The 16030-nt window shown below is 41.3% G+C and overlaps 1 long non-coding RNA gene and 1 gene segment (V, D, J or C); both read left to right on the top strand.

The window, feature by feature from the left end:
• The first annotated feature begins 4664 nt into the window (after positions 1-4664).
• Positions 4665-16030, top strand: part of LOC309327117 (immunoglobulin heavy constant mu-like) — a 33026-nt gene continuing 21660 nt past the window's right edge. Inside the window, exons 1-2 of the C gene segment in view lie at positions 4665-4814; positions 6577-6795.
• LOC309327125 lies at positions 6802-8110 on the top strand. The gene is made up of 2 exons (XR_014150419.1): positions 6802-7120; positions 7664-8110. It is a non-coding gene; the product is annotated as an uncharacterized lncRNA (long non-coding RNA).

The following is a 16030-nucleotide window of genomic DNA, read 5'->3' as shown; positions in this document are numbered from 1 at the left end:
GAAACAATTAGAATTCTTCCAGAAGACACTAAACAAATTCCTCTCCTTCTCTGAAGGGGAAGCAATCCTAGGAGGGGACCTCAATCTAAATATGAAAGGTTTATCCCTGAAAGATATCCACCCCACAACCCCATGGGCAACCTTCCTCCGAAGCAAACCCCCAACAACTAGGAACTCTTACAAGTTACTAAAAATGCTAAAAAACAGGGGTCTCTACGACATTTGGGGTGAGCAAAACCCGGGAGACATCAGCCATACATTCCAATCAGGACGCCATGATACAGTGTCCAGACTGGACAGCATTCTACTCACACAGGGTCTGATCCCCTCAGTGGAATCAACAAACATCGGTAACATTAAAATCACAGATCACGCCCCAGTAGAAGTCATCGTTAAAATAGGAGAAGGAACACAAACCACCCCATCATGGTCCTTCAGTCCCATCCTAACTACAAACAAACAAATTAGAGAGAGTCTCACAAAAACCCTCCAAAACTACTTCAAGGAAAACGATGTAAACAATATAACAACCCCCCTCCTATGGGATGCAATGAAAGCGGTCACCAGAGGAGCTTGCATAAAAGAGAAAACATTCCTTAAAAAACAAACCTCCTCAAAAATTAGCAAAATAGAACAAGACATCACAGCCCTCTCATCACGCTATAAACAAACAGGATCTAAAAAACTCCTCAAACTTATAGAACAAAAAAGGAGAGAACTAGACTCCCTAGAAATTAACAAAACAATGATCAACATTCTATACTCTAAACAACGTTTCTACGAATATGGAGGGAAAAACTCCAGATTACTAGCAAATAGATGTAGGAAAAAAGCACTCAAAACAAGAATACACTGCATCACCAAAAAAGACGGCAACATAACATTCTCCCCCGAAGAAATAACCTCAGAATTTGCAGAATTCTACTCCAACCTATACACCTCCCATAACCCACCAGAGAAGGAAATCAGAACATTTCTAGCAGGACTGACCATGCCTACCCTAACTGATGAGGAACAGGAATTCATGGACAGCCCTATCACCCCAGAGGAAATAGATGCGGTCCTCAAAAACCTGAAACCACACAAAGCCCTAGGCCCAGATGGCTTCACAGCAGAATTCTATAGGAAATTCAAAGAACCCTTGATGCCCTACATGACCCGCCTATTCAACGACATCATAAAAGGGGGCCCCATCCCCAAAACCTGGACCCACTCCAAAATAGTCTCCATCCCAAAACCACTAAAAGACAGCCTCAAAGTAGAATCATACCGCCCAATCTCATTAATAAACCAAGAATACAAGATATTCACATCAATCTTGGCCAACCGCCTAAAAATCTTCCTACACAAGTTAATAGCCCCAGACCAGACTGGTTTTGTCCCTGGCCGCAATATAACAGACCCCATCAGGAAACTACTGAACCTGATCGAACACAGCAAGGCAACCAAACTCCCATTGACAATTATGTCCCTAGACATCCTCAAAGCCTTTGATTGCTTGGAGTGGAAATACATATTAGCAGTACTAACTAACATGAAATTTGGCCCCAACTTCCTACAAATCCTCAAACAAATATACTCCCAAGCCTCAGCAAAATGCAGAACTAACAATATGGATTCTAATACTATAGCTATCCAAAGAGGCACGAAACAAGGATGCCCACTGTCTCCCTTCTTATTTATCCTGCCTCTGGAACCCTTAGCAATCCGCATCCGAGCAGCCACAGACATCAAGGGAGTGGAAATAAAAGGCAGAACCTATAAATTAGGGCTCTTTGCAGATGACCTAATGGTCACAACACCAGACCCCATAAGCACAGCAACCTCCCTAATCAGAGAACTCAACACATTTGCAATGGTGTCGGGCCTACAGGTAAATTTTACAAAGTCAGAAGCTATGTGCTTCAACACCCCTCCTCACACCCAAAAAGAACTCACGAAGGTCACCAAAATAAAACTTTGCCACACCAAGTTCAGATACCTAGGGGTACAAATAACCAGAAACCTCAATAAATTGTACCTCCACAACTACAAGCCCCTGTGGCGACAAATTAACAAAGACCTAAAGAGATGGAATAACATGAATTTCACTCTCTCAGACAAAATAGCCATGATCAAAATGATCACACTCCCAAAACTAACCTACCTATTCCAAACCCTCCCAATCTGGATCCCCTCAACCCAACTTCGCAGTTGGCAGAGAAAACTACACTCTTTCATCTTCTCACATAAAAAACCAAGAATAAGCCCCAAATACCTGCACCTCCCCACCTCAGAAGGAGGATGGGGAATCCCCAACATAGAAGCATATTACAATGCCAACCAAATACGCCATATAATCCCATATATACTAGAAGATGAGACAAAACAATGGGTACACCTAGAGAGGGACACAATTGAAAACACCTGCACCACAACATACCCACTCCTCCCAAACAAACTAAAGAAAATTCCCACAACACTTAACAGGTACACACAGACCATGCTCAAAGCATGGAAAACACAAATAGGCAAACTATCCCCAACCCCATCCCCACTAATCCCCCTGGCGTACCACCCATTATTCTACCATGCAGCACAAAACCTCCAGACAAAAACCTGGCGAACCAAAGGCTTATATCGCCTAATAGACTTTTATAAAAATAACAAACCTTTGTCAACACAAGAAATACAAGACAAACTAGAAGACACCCAAATGACCTGGTTAACACAACACCAACTACATGCCTTCTTAAACAACCCAACAGTAAAATCAGCAGCAACTAGGCCCCTGACAACCTTCGAAAACCTCCTCCTAACAACAAAGGGAAACGGTAAAGGGACGGTATCCGCAATATACAAAATACTACTCCAAAATCCCGCAAATCCCCTAGACACAATCAAAAAACAATGGGAGAATGACATAGGCTATGAGATTAACCCCACTCAATGGACCAGAATGTGGTCTAAACCCCCCTTTAAATCCATATCAACGAAAAGAAAAGAACTCACACTGAAACTCACCTACAGGTGGTACCTAACACCAAGGAAACTAGCGCTAATACACCCAGGAACCTCACCAAAATGCTGGAGAGGGTGCACCTCCACAGGCACATACCTCCACATGTGGTGGGAGTGTCCCAAAATTCAACTATTCTGGACAACAGCCATACAAGAAATATGTAAAATAACTAAGCAAGTAATAGACATCACCCCAGAATTGGCCCTACTAAACATCTTCCAAGACAACAATGCCCATTTACACCACAAAGAACTCATAACCCACCTGCTCTCAGCAGCCAGAAACATCATAACCAGACACTGGAGAGACCTGTCAGGAGTAAGCATGGACCAATGGTACCAAATAGTATGGGAAACAGCCCTACTAGAAAAATTAACTAATAAACTGAAACTGACACGGGGACAAACAGAAGAAGACGCCTTCACCCCGGTATGGCTCCCCTTTATCACATACACAGCCCAACAGGACAATGACAATAATCCACCAACAGCATACAAATCAATATGGCTAACCTGATCCAAAACACCCACCCACCTCACTCACACACGAAAACAAAGATCACCACAGCCAATCACAAGCAAACAATCACACCCTAAGCCAACCCCAACCTCTCTCATCACCAAAGGAACACAAGTGAACAACACAAGCAACGCTGACACCAAACTCTACATACATTAAACATAATAGAAACACCGCCACCCGACCCCACCCCCATCCATCCTCCCTCTCCCCACCCCACCCCCTTTCTTTTTTCTTTCTGTTTTCTTCTCCCCCTAATGCCTCAACAAATGAAACGGATTTGTAAAATGTTACATGGAAGAAGAAGGAAAAAAAAAATACGAGGCACTACACTTCTGTAAAACAAGAAAATCCTTAATAAAAAATTAAAAAAAAAACCAAACAAAACAAAAAAAACAAATTAGAATAATAGAATCATAGAATCATAGAGTTGGAAGAGACCACAAGGGCCATTGAGTCCAACCCCCTGCCAAGCAGGAAACACCATCAGAGCACTCCTGACATATGGTTGTCAAGCCTCTGATTAAAGACCTCCAAAGAAGGAGACTCCACCACACTCCTTGGCAGCAAATTCCACTGTCAAACAGCTCTTACTGTCAGGAAGTTCTTCCTAATGTTTAGGTGGAATCTTCTTTCTTGTAGTTTGGAGCCATTGCTCCGTGTCCGCTTCTCTGGAGCAGCAGAAAACAACCTTTCTCCCTCCTCTATGTGACATCCTTTTATATATTTGAACATGGCTATCATATCACCCCTTAACCTCCTCTTCTCCAGGCTAAACATGCCCAGCTCCCTTAGCCGTTCCTCATAAGGCATCGTTTCCAGGCCTTTGACCATTTTGGTTGCCCTCCTCTGGACACGTTCCAGTTTGTCAGTGTCCTTCTTGAATTGTGCTGCCCAGAACTGGACACAGTACTCCAGGTAAGGTCTGACCAGAGCAGAATACAGTGGCACTATTACTTCCCTTGATCTAGATGCTATACTAGATAAATAGCATTGTTATTAAATAATAACAATAGGCGAACTTCCCCATAGCTATAAGGATTGCCCACAAATCCCAATTACACTCAAGTTTCTGGAAGGACTTTCTGAGAACCTCACAGAATAGCCTCTTCTTGGATTGTCTGGGTGGAGCTACAGATGGGAAACATATCTCACCAGGATGCTATATAAGCAGGCCTGGTGGCCCACATGCCATTCACACTGAATCCTAAAATGTGGGCCAAGATCTTCTTACCATTTGTGGGACTCCTTTGCGGGGCCAGCCTGCCACTGACTTCTTCCCAGGCTGATACAGGTGAGTTTGCTTCTCTTTCCTTCCTCTTTGCAGCTTTCTCATGCATGTACCTGAAATCTGAGCATCTGGAACCACCCTTAGAAACAGAGCAATAACAACCCTTGGATTCTCTTCCTCCAACTTTTCTGCTTATTTGCCAGCAGTAAACGGGATAGTCATTCCAAAGGGATGGATCCCATGGTTCCAAAACAAATACCCTTTTATTAACATTTGTAAGTGCCTGTTTCTGTGTGCTGCGATCTTTGTAAGTTTAGGGGACAGAAGAGACATTCTTCTGATATGGGCAAAGAAGGCAGGGCTCTCACAAACTATGTAGCTGAAATCATTTAGCTGAGATTCCTGCATTACAGGGGGAGGTTCTATCAGGGAGGTTCTATCTATACAGGGAGCACAGCTATCATCAAGCCTTGATTGAAGAATGGTACACTCCTATCTGGGATGGTCTTCCTCTTCCACCGAGTGTGCAGCTTAGGGAGGGACGCATATGAAACAGTGGGACACCTGCCTAGCCAGCCAGGTCAGTCAGATCAGCCCTGGCGATCAATGGGGTGACAGATGTCTCAGTCAGATCACCCTCACGTCCGTCTTGAGACGTCTCCTGGGGCTCCCAAGTTCAATCATGTATGAGACAATGTGAGCAGAACTAGGTATACACACGATGGAATATTGGGTGTGGGCTAGCACTATAAAATACTGGTTGCATTTCCATTTTGTTGCCAGCCTTTGAGTCTACTCTCTGACCTACTTACGGACTCTGATAAATCCAGGCGTTCCAACTCTTACATAGGAAAATCAGGTCTATTGGTATTCAAATCAGATTTTGAAACCCTTGTATAATTTGAGTGAGCAATATATGTATTGCAATAGTCAAAACAGATTAAGGTACATTGGGAGGATACAACATCAAGTCACGTGTAAATATAATTTGCTCTCCCGAGATAACAGGGTCACATTTCTCAAAAATAATAATTTCTGTCCAACTCAGGACCTTTATCTTAGCCCGACTGAATGTTTTTCCTTCAACTTTTGTCAAGGGCAGATTTTTATACATCTCCAGAAATGATAGACATTGTGGATGTTCTTTGAATGTGTCGGACACTGTAGAACATATCCTTTTCTACTGTGCATTTTACAACCTGCTACGCAAACTCATGCTACCTCCCCCTTTTGGGGTGGTCTAACATCACGGCACAATGAAAATATCCGATTCTATCTGTCTGACATTAACCCGGAATTAACTGCAAGGGGGGCTGAGGTTTTGTTAATAGGATCTCTTGGAGTGCTAAATGGCACTATTTAGCAAGAAGAAATCCCAATGAAATTCCTCATCATTATATATTTTACATGGCTGTTTATTTGTATATATTTTAAATGTTTTAGGATGCCCTATATTTCTAATGCCTATAAAAGTTTTGATGAAGTAAGTAAGTAAGCATTACAGGGGCTTGGACTAGATGAGCATTGGGGTCCCTTCCAATTCAAGAATTCTACGATTTCACGAAAAGAGAATATGCATGGGAAAGAGGGTCGGAGAGAAGGAAAATCACAGGGGTGTAGAGAAGAACAGATGGCAGACAAAAGCACGACTGGAAGGACTGAGATGGAAAGCAGAGGTTTCTAAGCTGCTGAAATCTTAAATAGTGCACTAAGCAACATAAAAACTGTAAAGCAATATCAGAAAAACCATAAAAACAGTAATACAAAGTCATTAAAAAACCAGGAATTTCATCTGTCTGTCTGTCTATCTATTTTGTTCCCTTAGGAGCAATATTGGTGTGCATTCTCTCTGGCTTTGTCCCAGTAGGCATGACGATTACGTGGGAGGCAGGTGGCCAATCAGATAACACCTCTGGCATCATAAGTGCACACACTGGTAACACAGCACACCTCAGCCTTAAACCACTAGACGATTCGGAGCTGCACAACTTCGTCTGTCGAGTATCCCTCCCTGAGTCTGAAACAAAAGTCAATGAACCAGAAGGTAAAAATTCTCGACACAGTTGGGACTTAGGTTTCCTTTGAAAAGCATGGTTTGGGAGCGGGATAATTGTTTCCTGATTGCTTAAGATCCTCTCAGGGACTGACCATTTTAAGACTGCTTCCTCCTTAATTCAGAAATTTATTTCTGCTTTCCATTACGGCCTGTTGAGATAAGACTTTCCCCACCAGTTGCCATGATACCAGTGCTAGTATTGATGAAAGACACAACTTGAAATTGCAATCAGTCAGGTGGAGGTCTGAACAGTAATTCTCCTCTTATCTCTTATCAGTCCCTGAGTCCCTAACAAAAGTCAATGAACCTGAAGGTAAAAACTCTTGACACCGTTGGGACTTAGATTTCCTTTGAAAAGCATGGTTTGGGAGCAGGATGATTGTTTCCAGGAGCAACTGTGCAGAGATGGTATCATTGGATATGGGACGTTTTTAGCTATCCTTGGTTTTCAAACCCAGCCTATACACCAAAACCTTCTCTGGGAAGGCTGGGATGCTTTTTGTGCTGGGCGCTTTCTTTATATATGTTGGGGAACGGAGCTGTGTAAATATTCCTGGAATCTCCACTATGCCACCGTGTCCTCATCCAGCTCAAGGAAGCCCCATGTATGTGCCACAGATCTTCCTACTCAGGTCCACATGCACAAGAACTTCAGTTAAATCCCCTTTGCTCCTTAAAGCTTTTATTAAGGATTTACACCCCTCTATCTACAGATTAAAAATGTTTGTCAGAGAATGCAGCAGAAAATAATCAGCACTAAATGGTGTCATAAATGTTGTCCATCAAGTATGTCTAAACTTAATAGCTGTTGCCTCTCCCTTTCTCTCATACTTTCCTCACCCCAAAACTTAAAAAGACAAAGGGAAGGATCTCCATGAGAACCTCTATCGCGCCAACCATAAAGAAAGCAGCCTTCAGCGAGCACAGACAATCCTCACCGGCATGGTCATTGGGCTCAATGCAAGTGAAGTTTCTGTCCAGTGGGTGAAGAATGCCCTCCTTGAAGGTCGCCATGTGAATCCCTGATTATTGAAGGGCAGCATCAAGGATTCCCTCTTGGTCTTCAGCCAGGTGGTAGTCCCCTACTCTGACTGGAACATCGGCACTTCATACTCCTGTATGTTTACCCACACAGCAGGCACCGTGGAGCCCACCCAGAGGCCTGAGGAGAAATCCCAGGGTGAAAAGTGATGCACACCCCTTTCTCAACCTATCCCAGTTTTCCCTCCCCAGCCTATCCCAGATTCAATAATATCCATGTAATTAGGTAGCCTAAGGCTGAATAAAAGTGAGCAAACTTGCAGATATCTCTTGATGTGATCACTTGATTGAGGTGGTGGGTGGGTTCTGGAAAGAAGTGGGGAATGTATTAATCTCCCTCCAAAATCATGTTGAAGTTTGATTATTGTAGAAGCAAAGTGTGTTTAGCACATAACCATGAAGTTCACTAGAATGCTTTTGGCTAGTCACTGTCTATCCACATAACCCACCTCACCAGGGTTTTTTGAGGATAAAATGGGGAGGCAGAGTACACTGTATGCATACTCTCCAACATTCCTCATTTGAAAATAAGGACATTTCTCACTCTCCCTCCCTCTGCCATACGACCCTCCTCAATGTCACTTTTTTATCTGTTGCCCACTGCTGCAAAACATTTCCTATCAGATGAAGGTTCAGACACTTGCCCTGGTGGCCCAGTCCACACATTTCAAGACCTCCCTAAATAGCTAATATAGGGTGTTCTCGAAGCTACCAACATGAGTTTGACCAAACTGCGGGAGGCAGTGGAAGACACACCTGTAAAATACATGGGTATGGCCCAAAACCACTAAAAGACAGCCTCAAAGTAGAATCATACCGCCCAACCTCATTAATAAACCAAGACTACAAGATATTCACATCAATCTTGGCCAACCGCCTAAAAATCTTTGTACACAAGTTAATAGCCCCAGACCAGACTGGCTTTGTCCCTGGCCGCAATATAACAGACCCCATCAGGAAACTACTGAACCTGATCGAACACAGCAAGGCAACTAAACTCCCATTGACAATTAGGGACTTCCGGTCGGCGCCAGCGTTTGATGGCGGTCCTAGCCTCGAGCTCCGAGGCAGGACTGCTCCGTAAGTTCGGGTCTTACCCACTACGGCAAGCGGGGGACCCCTAAAATCACAGGCGCTGAAGCCTGTGAGCAAGGAGATTCGGTGGGCACCTTTGCGCCCCCCCGGCATCGTGAAAGAGCCTTTTTAAAGGCTCCGGAGCGGCATCGGGGTGAGCGCGGTGCTGAGGATCGCTACCCAGCTTACGGAGTGAAGCCGCGTCGCCATTAACGGAGAGCGCCGATTCCTTTCTGAAACTAAAGATTGGCAACAACAATACCCGTGAGTAAGAACGCAAAATTAAAACGGGACTTAAAAATTTAGAAGATTTGGCTGAAAACGGGAAGGCAAAAATTAAGGAAGTCAGCCTCCCGGATCTGCATGATTAACGGAGCAATGAAAAGACTGAGCTGTGTTTAAATGGACTTTCCTTTTAACTCTTATTAAACCAGACATCGAAAGGATCTCCCCCCTGTTGTGCAGGAGAAGGGGGGGAGGAAACAGAATTAATTTAACCTGCAAAAGAAAGGGATAAGGAATAAAAAACCTCTGCTGCTGACACTTCTGGTCAGGCTGCCGGAGCAGCGATCGCCTGAAAAAGGAACTGTCAAGTGAGCTGTCAAAAGACAGTGGCTACAAAATAAGACTTATTTGAAACATATTAACGGGACTTTGGTGGATTACAATTTTAACAGTAAAGTGCTACAAATTAAAGACTCTTAGTGGGACTTTTGCCTTTGGACTTTCTGTTTCTTTGTTGTGGGTGCCTTTGGATGGTTACAATTTCCTCCTCTAGAGGGCTTTAGTTGTATTACGGTGTATCCAGCGGGATTTTCCACTTGCAACTTTCCTGTGTGAATGACCTTGAGTTATGAGCAACCCGCCAGAAGAGATTTCAACAAGAAGTAAAACAAAGCAGGCTCAAAAACAAGCTCAAAAAAGAGGCTCTTTATCAGGAGCAGCAGCTGCACAAGAAAAAATAACAGCAGCATCAATGGAGTCAATGACACAGGCTCTGCTCAAAATAAATCAGTCATTAGAAGTACTCACCAAGCAATCTGCAGAACTTACTAAACAGTCTACAGAGAACTCTAAGAAACTGACGGAGTTGACAACAAGACTAGACCTGAACACAACAACAATCTCATCTAATACAGATTCTATAAACCGTTTGGTTCAAGAGTCTACGGAAACAAGGAGAATAGCTGAGAGTGCTAGGTCTACTGCCGAAGAAACCAAAGGAAAATTTGCGCCTATTGCAAAAAAAGTACATGAACATGATACAGCATTAGCCCTACTAGAACTGGAAAGGAAAAGCAAGAACCTGAAATTAAGACTGGTTCCAGAAGAGGAAGAGGACAAGCTTGGGGAATTCCTCACAGATAAATTTCAAGACTTTTGGAATGATGAGTTAGATGGAGAAGAAGATGAATTTGTGATAACCTCAGCCTTTCGGATTGGCAGAAAGCAAGGGAAGAAGCCAAGAGACTGTTTAATTACCCTGGGATCAAAGGAACAAAGAGACAAAATACTAAACCTACATTTCCAGAAGGCCTTGGTCATTAAAAATTCTCAGATCCAGATTTTCAAGGATATTCCTAAATATTTTTTGGAGGTTAGATCTCAATTTAAAGAATTAGTTGATCTACTTAAACAGAATAATATCCCATTCAGGTGGGAATTTCCACAAGGGCTGTCCTTTAACTTTAAAGGGAAGAAAATTAAAATAAAAACAAACCAGGATAAAGAACTCTTTTTGGAAAGAAATCAAGAGGATCTTCAGAAAGGAACTGTTAGTGAGGGGGAAGTACCGGACATTTCAAATCTATCATTTGGACTGAACCGAGCACCGACCGAGGAGGAACAACAACTTGGTGCAGTCGGTGGAAGAGCTACCCAGTAACAAAAATGTCTCTGCAACTCTTCAGCTGGAACTGTAATGGTTTGAACCACCCTCGAAAAAGGGGCCAAGTATTTCATCTATTAAAGAAGGAACATCTAGATGTAATCTGTCTACAAGAAACTCACATTGCCAGGATACATAGAAAACTTTTAACAAATAAGAGATTAGGACAAGAATTTATCTCATCAGATAGAGTTAAGAAAAGAGGAGTTGTGATCTATGTCAAGGAAAAATTTGAACCAAAACTGATCTTTAAGGATGACCAAGGAAGATACCTGGCAGTGGAAATTCAAATTTATGGAGAAAAGATTTTGATTGTTGGAGTTTATGCACCAAATGAGGGGAAGGCTGAATTCTTCAAGAAGTTGCACGAGACTTTAATGGACTTTTTGGATTTTAAAATTATAATGATGGGTGATATGAATGGAGTCGTCTCCACAAACATGGACAAGGCCCAAAGACAAACAATATCTAATGATGGAAGACTACCAAAGACATTCTTTGAACTGACTGACACTATGGACCTGATTGACATTTGGAGAACTAGGAACCCTCTGGAAAGGGAGGGGACCTTCTTCTCTGAAGCAAAAATGACATGGACTAGAATTGATCAAATATGGACTTCTAGTAATCTGGCATCAAAAGTTAAAAAAATAGAAATCTGCCCAAAGACCTGTTCTGACCACAATGCTGTCAAGATGGAAATGAAACTGACAACAGCTGGAACCTTTAGATGGAGAATGAATGACACCCTCTTTGGAGATGAGGAAATTTGCAAAAAGGCCCAAAAAACACTTAAAGATTACTTCGAGATTAACATGAGATCAGACACCAAAAAAAGAGTTATTTGGGACGCAAGTAAAGCCGTGATGCGTGGCTTCCTAATACAACAGAATTCAATAAAGAGGAAAAAACAGAATGAGAAGAAAGAGAAAATTTGGAATCTAATAAAAGAAGGGGAGAAGAAATTGAGATCTAAGCCAAAATCTCAAGAGATATTAAGAGAAATAAAATTCTATCAAACACAATATATGGAATTGATGAATCAGGAAATAGAATGGAAAATTAAACAAATGAGACAAAAGACTTTTGAGTCCGCAGATAAATGCGGGAAGCTACTGTCTTGGCAATTGAAAAAGAGGCAAAAATTGAATACAGTGACATCACTCGAAGTAGATGGGAAGTCTATTAATAAACCAAATGAGATAAGTAATTGTTTTCAAAGTTTCTTCAAGAAATTATACAAACAAGGGCCAAAAAACGAACAGGAGATAGAAGAATTTATTGGAAAATACGGTTTACCAAAAATCTCTGAAAATAATAGAAGGAGTTTGAATGAGAAAATTACAGATCAAGAAATAGAGAGCGCCATTCAGGATATGCAGCTGGGAAAATCACCAGGACCAGATGGACTAACCGCGAGATACTATAAAGTACTGAAGGATTGGTTAATACAACCATTGAAAGAAGTTTGCACTCAAATTTTGGAAGGGAAAAAGGCTCCCGAATCGTGGAAGGAAGCATTCATCTCACTTATACCGAAGACAGAAACTGAGAAACATCAAGTTAAGAATTACCGCCCTATATCACTCTTGAATGTGGATTATAAAATCTTTGCAGACATTTTAGCAAAAAGATTCAAAAAAGTTTTGTTAGAGGAGATTCACAGGGACCAAACTGGCTTTCTACCAGGCAGGCAATTGTCAGACAATGTGAGGAATATTATAGACATTTTAGAACTTCTGGAAACTGACATAAATAGAAAAGCTGTTTTGATTTTTGTGGATGCAGAGAAAGCCTTTGACAACATTTGTTGGAGCTTTATGAAGAGGAATCTCCAAGGGATGGGGGTAGGCAAGAACTTTGAAAATGGTATAAGTGCAATTTACTCTGAGCAAAAGGCCAAACTAATTGTAAATGGTATGGTTATGGACGAAATTCCAATAGAGAAAGGGACACGACAGGGATGCCCAATTTCCCCTCTATTGTTTATATCGGTACTGGAGGTTTTCCTAAATATGATTAGAAGAGACCAGCTGGTTAAAGGTATACAGGTCGGAACTAAACATTATAAGCTAAGAGCATTTGCAGATGATCTAGTCTTGACATTACAACAGCCAGAAACCAGTACAAAAAGAGTTCTGGAACTTATTGAAATATTTGGTCAGGTAGCAGGATTTAAATTAAATAAACATAAGACAAAGGTGTTGGAAAAAAATCTTACGGTGGGGGAAAAAGATAGTTTTCAAAGAGAAACTGGTTTGGAAATTACTAAAAAGGTAAAATATCTGGGGGTGAATTTAACATCTAAGAATGTGAACCTATTTAAAGACAATTATGAGAAATGCTGGGCCGAAGTGAAGAAAGATTTCGATATATGGTCAAGATTGAGACTTTCCTTGTTAGGCCGAATTGCTGTTATCAAGATGAATGTATTGCCGAGATTGTTGTTTCTGTTCCAGACATTGCAAATTCTAGATAAGATGGACTGTTTCAAGAAGTGGCAGAAAGACATATCTAAATTTGTCTGGCAGGGCAAAAAACCCAGAATAAAATTTAAGATTTTGACTGATGCAAAGGATAGACGGGGCTTTGCCCTGCCGGACTTAAAACTTTATTATGAAGCAGCAGCTTTTTGCTGGCTGAAACCATGGCTACTTCTTGAGAATACAGACATTCTGGACCTGGAAGGTTATGATAATAGTTTTGGTTGTCATTCATATTTATGGTATGATAAGGTAAAGGTACATAGAAATTTTAAAAACCATATTGTTAGGAAAGCATTGTATAATGTATGGAATCGATATAAAGATTTGCTTGAAAGTAAAACCCCCAGGTGGTTGTCACCAATGGAAGCCAAGGCGGTAAAAAGACTGAACATGGATACAGATTGGCCAAAATATTGTGAAATTATAGAATATGATGGTGAAAAGTTGAAACTACAGAGTTTTGAGAAATTGAAACCTAAAGTCCGAGATTGGTTACATTATTTCCAGATCAATGAAACTTTTAAGCAGGACAGAAAACTAGGATTTCAGAAGGAGAGGTCAAAGTTAGAAACAGAATTGCTAGAACCCAATACTAAGAATTTGTCTAGAATGTATAATCTGCTGCTAAAATGGAATACACAGGATGAAACGGTTAAATCAGCCATGATTAAGTGGGCACAGGATATTGGTCATGATATTATGTTTGCTGACTGGGAGCAGTTATGGACCACAGGTATTAAATTTACGGCATGCAGTGCCCTGAAAGAGAACATAATGAAAATGATCTATAGGTGGTACATGACCCCAGTCAAGCTTGCAAAGATATATCATTTGCCCAATAACAATTGTTGGAAGTGTAATGAATGTGAAGGAACTTTTTATCACCTTTGGTGGACCTGCCCAAAGATTAAGGCCTACTGGGAAATGATCTATAATGAAATTAAGAAAATCCTTAAGTGGACATTTGTAAAGAAACCGGAGGCTTTTCTCCTGGGCATGGTCGGCCAATTGGTACCAAAGAAAGATAGGACCTTTTTTATGTATGCAACAACAGCAGCAAGAATCCTTTTGGCGAAGTATTGGAAGACTAAAGAATTACCTACTCTGGAAGAATGGCAGACCAAGGTGACTGAATTTATGGGACTGGCAGAGATGACCGGCAGAATCCGTGACCAGAGGAAAGAGACAGTGGAGGAGGACTGGAAAAAATTTAAAATCTATCTTAAAAATTGTTGTAAAATTTCGGAATGTTAAGATGTCAAGGGATTGGATACAAAGAATTACAGCTATAAATTGAAATTTATAAAATAGAATTTTTTTTTTTAAAGAGAATTAAATATAAAAATGGGATGAAGAATTGCTAAAAATTTTAAAATATGGATGCAGTGAAGGGGAGGTTTGGGGAAGTCGTGTTATGTTTATTTGTTTTTTGTTTATGTTGTAAAATCAATAAAAATTATTTTTTAAAAAAAATAAAATAAAATAAACTCCCATTGACAATTATGTCCCTAGACATCCTCAAAGCCTTTGATTGCTTAGAGTGGAAATACATATTAGCAGTACTAACTAACATGACATTTGGCCCCTACTTCCTACAAATCCTCAAACAAATATACTCCCAAACCTCAGCAAAATGCAGAACTAACAATATGGATTCTAATACTATAGCTATCCAAAGAGGCATGAAACAAGGATGCCCACTGTCTCCCTTCTTATTTATCCTGCCTCTGGAACCCTTAGCAATCCGAATCCAAGCAGCCACAGACATCAAGGGAGTGGAAATAAAAGGCAGAACCTATAAATTAGGGCTCCTTGCAGACGACCTAATGGTCACAACACCAGACCCCTTAAGCACAGCAACCTCCCTAATCAGAGAACTCAACACATTTGCAATGGTGTCGGGCCTACAGGTAAATTTTACAAAGTCAGAAGCTATGTGCTTCAACACCCCTCCTCACACCCAAAATGAACTCACGAAGCTCACCAAAATAAAACTTTGCCACACCAAGTTCGGATACCTAGGGGTACAAATAACCAGAAACCTCAATAAATTGTACCTCCACAACTACAAGCCCCTGTGGCGACAAATTAACAAAGACCTAAAGAGATGGAACAACATGAATTTCACTCTCTCAGACAAAATAGCCATGATCAAAATGATCACCCTCCCAAAACTAACCTACCTATTCCAAACCCTCCCAATCTGGATCCCCCCAACCCAACTCCGCAGTTGGCAGAGAAAACTACACTCTTTTATCTTCTCACATAAAAAACAGAAATAGGCAAACTACCCCCAACCCCATCCCCACCAATCTCCCTGGCGTACCACCCATTATTCCACCATGCAGCACAAAACCTCCAGATAAAAACCTGGCAAACCAAAGGTTTATATCGCCTAATAGACTTTTATAAAAATAACAAACCTTTGTCAACACAAGAAATACAAGACAAACTAGAAGACACCCAAATGCCCTGGTTAGCACAACAACAACTACACGCCCTCTTAAACAACCCAACAGTAAAATCAGCAGCAACTAGGCCCCTGACAACCTTCGAAAACCTCCTCCTAACAACAAAGGGAAACGGTAAAGGGATGGTATCCGCAATATACAAAATACTACTCCAAAGTCCCACAAACCCCCTAGACGCAATCAAAAAGCAATGGGAGAATGACATAGGCTATGAGATTAACCCCACTCAATGGATCAGAATGTGGTCTAAACCCCCCTTTAAA

The sequence above is a fragment of the Podarcis erhardii genome (assembly GCF_964252035.2).
Source record: "Podarcis erhardii genome assembly, chromosome: 13".
In the NCBI taxonomy this organism is placed as follows: Eukaryota; Metazoa; Chordata; class Lepidosauria; order Squamata; family Lacertidae; genus Podarcis; species Podarcis erhardii.
The sequence above is the reverse complement of the archived record's forward strand: the minus strand, read 5'-3'. Positions and strand labels throughout refer to the sequence as shown.